Source organism: Gigantopelta aegis, chromosome 6 (assembly GCF_016097555.1).
Source record: "Gigantopelta aegis isolate Gae_Host chromosome 6, Gae_host_genome, whole genome shotgun sequence".
In the NCBI taxonomy this organism is placed as follows: Eukaryota; Metazoa; Mollusca; class Gastropoda; order Neomphalida; family Peltospiridae; genus Gigantopelta; species Gigantopelta aegis.
Genome location: NC_054704.1, coordinates 62,067,747 through 62,074,291, shown reverse-complemented (window position 1 = coordinate 62,074,291; position 6,545 = coordinate 62,067,747). Strand labels below are relative to the sequence as shown.

The 6,545-nt window shown below is 38.1% G+C and overlaps 1 long non-coding RNA gene across 1 annotated transcript; it reads right to left on the bottom strand.

The window, feature by feature from the left end:
• Positions 1 to 2,161: 2,161 nt before the first annotated feature.
• On the bottom strand, positions 2,162 to 3,098 carry LOC121374189. The gene is made up of 2 exons (XR_005958197.1): positions 2,812 to 3,098; positions 2,162 to 2,379 (listed from the first exon to the last, which is right to left on the bottom strand). It is a non-coding gene; the product is annotated as an uncharacterized LOC121374189 (long non-coding RNA).
• Between the last annotated feature and the right edge of the window lie 3,447 nt (positions 3,099 to 6,545).

The following is a 6,545-nucleotide window of genomic DNA, read 5'->3' as shown; positions in this document are numbered from 1 at the left end:
CTGAGTGAGTGCTCAGCGAGGCTCAATGGGTAGGTATTGGTTCAACAAAGGCCATGGTTTGTGCTATTCTGTCTGTGGGAAGCTGCCTATCGTAAAAAGAGTAGCCTATGTAGCGCCAGCGGGTTTCCTCTAAAAAACATAAAATATTGTCAGAATGACCATATGTTTGACGTCCAATAGCCGATGATAAAATAAAAAAATCAATGTGCTCTAGTGGCGTCGTTAAATAAAACAAACACACTTTACAAATATTACGTAGTAACACGAAAATAACTGCGATTTGGCTTAGATGATAAAACGTTCTCAATTTCATGTCGGCTTTTTCTTTGACCTACAAGCCCAAGTCAAAACTAAAACAATGTTTATTTCTCAAGCAGCTCGTGCGTCTTGTATCAGGGACAGTTCTAACATTGTCTGGGTCACCATAATGGATTAAGTACTAGCCAGTGCACTGTTCGACGATTAGTCTTCGAAATAATTATTATCTTTTGGATATAAATTAATAAATTAATTGTGCTAAATAATAATAACTACATTTTTAGGGGTGATTTTAAAAAGTCAATGCAATAATTTGGATAAATAAAATCATGGGCTCCGTTTGTTTCGATGTTTGATCTCCCCGAGCAGTATGGTCTAATCGTGTGTGTGCGTGTGTGTGTGTGAGAGAGAGGTCAGATGACGTCACACTGTTGCAGCATGCCACATTCATTGTATGTGACAATCGGTTGAATCGACCGTTGCCAAGCATGCAAATCGGGCCAGTATTAGGCTAACCCAGCAGTGGCCGTAAGAAGCTGCCAAAAGGGACGGAGGTGGGTGGGGGGCGCACACCTATACACGCACACATATATATATATGCATGGATCATCAAAGGGGAGAAACAATCATCACACTGATAAGTGTGGGGATTCTGTTTCCAAGTTTCGTGCAGGGCCGTATTATCCACAAGGCTAACTACGCTGAAGCCTAGGGGCCACACAGGTACTACGGAGCTCGTCAATTTTAATTTATTTATTCTTCTTTTTTTAAAATTTATTTATTTTTTTTTGTTGTTGAGGCACTGTAGTGGGGTGAAAGATTGAAGTACCGGAAGGGACCCGAAGCCTTGTGGCCCGACCATGGGTTCGTGTAATCCACTACAATACCGTTCAGCTGGTATAATGTATTCTAAACAAAATAATATACTGGACACTGCAAGTGGTTCTATCGAATACTAAATGTGATATTTCACAAATTATTGTTGATACCTGTCACACTGAGTCCAGTGAATTGTTGCAAGTTGTACTTTCAGGAAAACGTTAGTATTTTCAGTTAAATTTCCCATAAATTAATCACAGACAATTTGCAATAGAGTCATAGGGTTTTACCTGCACATTCAGAACAAGATGTAGCGCACGCCTGTTATGGGCGCATGTGCCTCCGCCCAGGAAAGGAAAATGGTTGTGGTGGGTGGGAGAGGGGGCAATTTTGATACTATTGAATTTTGAATATTCCAAGCACATTGATTATTAATCACCGGCTATTGGATGTCAAACATTTGGTAATTCTGACTCGTAGTCAATAGAGGAGACCCGCGATATTTTCTTAATGCAGCAAGGGATCTTTCATATGCACTTTCCCACATACCACGGCCTTTGACCAGTTGTGGTGCACTGGTTGGAACGAGAAAAAACCCAATCAGTTGAACGGATCCATTGAGGTGGTTCAATCCTGCGACGCAAACACCTCAAGCGAGCGCTCAATTGACTGAGCTAAATCCCGCCCCTTCTTGAAGGAATTTTGGCGTATTTTAGAACGGTTCACCAAGCAAACAGTATAACATTGTTAACATTTATGAGTTTGGTGGAGTTCTACATTTATAGGGCTATTTTAAAAAAATGACCATACGGGGGGAGGGGGGGGTTGAAGGCATTGCAATTGTAGTACTCGTTCCGATGATAAGAAGAGACGTACGCTTCTACTTGGGTCAGAAAAAGGGGCGGGGGTGGGGTTGTGGCAGTATCAGTTGTGGGTGGCATAACGGTAAATAATTATTGGGTGGAGGGGTTTTTTTTTCGGGGTGAGGGTAGGAATAGAGTCTGTAACTCACTTTGGTGAAAACAACGTCCCCTCCGATTACATGCCACATAAATGATGTATAGACTTTCTTCTCTCTTTTTTGTTAATTCAAGATGTCTGTGGGTGCATTCTGGGATATTTAATTTCATTATTCATTATTGGGGTGGGTTAAATTCTTTAACCATTAAATGCGTTTTTGGTTAATATATCTTGATAATTTTATTTTATTCTACAAATACATAAAATATATCAGACACTACTGTAACGGTCTTTCTTCGTTGTCTTCTTATTATTTGGCTTTTAACTTACTGTATTAAATACCTGAAAAAGAGAAAGAAATCCAATGACAGTCCAAATATAAATTAAAAACAAAGTAAATTAAGTGTGGATGAAACCAATCTTCGTCATCTCATTTATTTTTTACTTTACTGATTGATTGATTGATTTTTCTAGGAAGATAGACAATTTACTGTCATCACTGCTGATAGATCGCAACTATATAAATAACATCCAGGCGCGGATACAAGTAGTTTTTTTTTTTATTAAAGCAGAGTACACATCTAAAATTTCAGTTGCTATATGTAGTACCGTAGCGTCATCTTCCATGTATATATTTACCATCGGTTGATACCGTGCGCATATGGTGTAGATTTAAAAAAAAAAATTATTATTAAAAAAATGTTTAACCAAAGATCCACAGGTTTTTATTTTATTTTATCAAATTTAGTAAACGTTATTCTTATCGAGTCTTACCCATTGTTGGTCCCAGCACGAGGAATTCGCACCTCCACCCCCTGGCCTAGTTGTGCCTCATCGCCGGCCCAATGACACCTATTTTCTCCCACCTTTTACAATTACCGGCCATCCCATATAACACGTGGAAAAGAGGGAATTAACACCCAGGCACGGTGTGGTGATTTGCTTCCTTTGAGAGTCTGTGTATTCGAGACGTCTGGAGTCTGTGTATTCGAAACGTCTGGTGGTTTGCTGTAAGGCAGGCAAAACAAGACCATAAAAGAGAAATGTTTTGCATACTTCGGATTGTGGTTAGGTTGTGGGGAGCATAATTGTATATAATTATTATTATTTTTGCTTTTTAAGCCTGTAACACATTTTGTTCGATGAAGGGGACCTAGGTACTATGCCTACACAGTTTTAATTCAGTATGTGAGTAGATGAATTCTAGGATATTTGATTGCATTATTCATAAATACAGTCGGAAAATATACTAGATACTAAGTTATAAAGGTCTTATTTCATCTGCCGTGTTATTTTATTTTTGAACTTACTGTATTAAACACCTATGGGGGGGGGGGGGGGGGGGGTGTGTGTCCAGAAAGTGAAAATATAAAACAATAAATATAGCGTGGATGAATCCAATCTTCAGACTGTAGTTGTTTCTCCACTCCCGCTGCACTGAATTTTATGTGCTTAAAAAGGAACAGCTGCGAGACAAAATTTGAATTAAAATGTTGTTGTTTGGGGTTTTTGTTGTTGTTTTTTAAATCGTCACAATATTGTAAATCGTCACAATATTGTAAATACTAATCAAAGTCAAAACTGATATATTTGAAGAAAAAGACCCTAATAAAAATAAAAGAAAAGTAATTAACACCTGAAATAACCCCAGAACCCCTCTATCTGTGTGTGTGTGTGGGGGGGGGGGGGGGGGGGAGTGTTGAGTCGCGAACACCAGACAAACGTGCACCCAAATTACTTTCGTAAATCGATCCTTTTGTAATTGCTGACACGTTTTGAGTTATTAAAAGAAAGCTCCTAGACAAAATAACATAGGACCGTTGGTAAAAAAAATATACTAGTAAGCATACTGGTACAGCTATTGGAACACAGGTAACTGAGGGATATATATATATATATATATATATATATATATATATATATATATATATATATATATATATATATATATATATATGTATATATATGTATATATATATATATATATGTGTGTATATGTGTATATATGTATATATGTATATATGTATATATATATATATATATATATATCCCGCAACAACAACAGTCCCAGATAAATCAGGTACCCAAGTTTCTTTTGGAAATCACGCCAGCTCACAATAACTATTAACAGGAGTTATGAAACGAAACAACAGGTGATCATCGTTGGTCAAATCGGCGGTAAACATAATATTTGTACAGCAAGTGGAGAAAGGGTAAATGGTGGCTAGAGAGAATACACCAGTGACAACAACAGCCCCAGATAAAACCGGTACACACGTTCCTTTTTGAAATTACGCCAGCTCACATATTAACAAAGCAGCACACAAACGATCGGCGATCGGCGATCGTTGGTCAAATCGGCGGTGTGACGGTACATGCTCTTAAATTTGTTTCGCCTGTGGCGATTTTAATTGTGTTAGAGGGCCGTGTGCAGTTTCATTGCACTTAAGCCCAGATGGGCAACTTGTTACGTAATACTTCTGCGCGACGGTCCTCGATCGGTACGCCTAATACACACCCAGCCAGGTGCGGAGGCCATGTGGCTAGTAGTTACGTAATATCTCCGGTAGTGCTGTTTATGGCCAGGAGATTGCTCGCGGTTGGCGACAGCCAGACTGACGATCAGAGAGAAAATATACGGACTCTAGTAGAGTTGGAATATCAGATGATAGGGGGAGGTACCGCCTTGTACCCCCAGGCGTATTCTGATTTATAATAAATAGCTAGGATTTAGAGATATCTGGGGAAACGGAAAAGGAAGCTTCCTGGGAACGTTAGTCCGTTTGGACTTTGGTAAATATCATTTCTGCTCTGTGTATAACCTTGATGTGATTGATGTGACTTTAAATATTTTAATACTGTATTATACCAATATTCTTTAGACAGTGTCTTCGGTCATCTGACGAAGTAAATCGTAGACTTTTTGTTCTAACATTATACGAGTATTTGGTAATATAAAGCTTAGCCAGTCATCCTAGACGACCTAGGTAAACTGTAGGTTATTGTCTTTATTGTGATAGGTACCAGTATTAATTCTGTGTCACAAGGTTACTGAATGAGTAGTTAGGGTTAATTAAAAATTAACCCGTTAGGAATAGAGCTGTAATTCCTTTATTAATTAAGTTCCCCAAGAAGCGTTCCTAAATTATCACACGTTACTGAACGAGTAGTAAGGGTTAATTAAAAATTAACCAGTTAGGAATGGTGTTGTAATTCCTTTATTAATTAACTTCTCCTGTAAGCGTTTCTCAATTATCACACGTGTGGGTGTGGTGTAACGGTGAGGTGATTCGCATATTGTGTAACTAGACACCTAGAGATTAACTAATTAAGTGATCAGTTCTGGGTTGTTATTATTGTTGTTATTAATTAACTACTACGGCTGTACATTTGTCAGCGTAGATTAATACAGATTCCAAAGTGTATTGTGTTTTTGTTGTGTTTTCTAGAGAACTAACGTGCTATAATAATATATACTTTATATAAGATCGTATCTCTGATCATACCTAGACGAGCCATACTAGGGTTTAACAGCCTGTTACAGAGAGATCTAATAGATATACAGTTAGGAGAGATATTTTGATAATCGTGTTTTATTCAGTTACGGGAATTATAGAATCCCCGTGACAGGCGGTAAACAAGTATACAATGTTATTGATACAGCAAGTGGAGAAAGGGTAAATGGTGGCTAGAGAGAATACACCAGTAACAATAACAGCCCAGATAAAACCTGTACCCAAGTTCCTTTTTGAAATTACGCCAGCTCACATATTAACAAAGCAGCACACAAACGATCGGCGTTCGTTGGTCAAATCGGCGGTAAACAAGTATACAATGTTATTGATACAGCTAGTAGAGAAATGTAATTGGGGGTTAGAGATGATATACCGGGCCCATAACAACAGCACCAGATAAAACCTGTATCCAAGATCCTTTAGGAAATGACGCTAACTCACATTAATTAAATAAAACAGCTCGCAGACGAAAAGATGGTTCGGATCGTTGGACAACTCGGCGGTAAACATGATATTGGTACAGCTAGAGCAGAAAGGGTAAATGGTGGCTAGAGAGAATATTCTTGCAACAACAACAGCCCCAGATACAACCTTTACCAATACGCGCCTGCATTGGCAAAAACAGAAAAAGAAAAAAAGAAACGAATTTTAAAAAACACCCTAAATAATTACATATAATAATAATACAAATAAAATGAAGTTTTTGTTAGCGGCTTGTGACAGACGTCACGTAGGCAAGCCACATGCACATTTCTTTTCTCTCAAAACCGCAATACCCCACCCCCCGACACATGCAGTGACGCTCCTTTTCCTTTATAGTTTTTTTTTTTTTTTTTTTTTTTTAAATTAAATTAAATTTATAACATATCGGCAGTTAACAACAACCGACAGATAAAGAGGTCACAGATTCGCAGCAAAGTGACCGGTGCGAATTTGCAGAATCGCAGCAAGTTGTTACTGGTGTGGAACAAAATAGTCTGATAGCCAATTTGG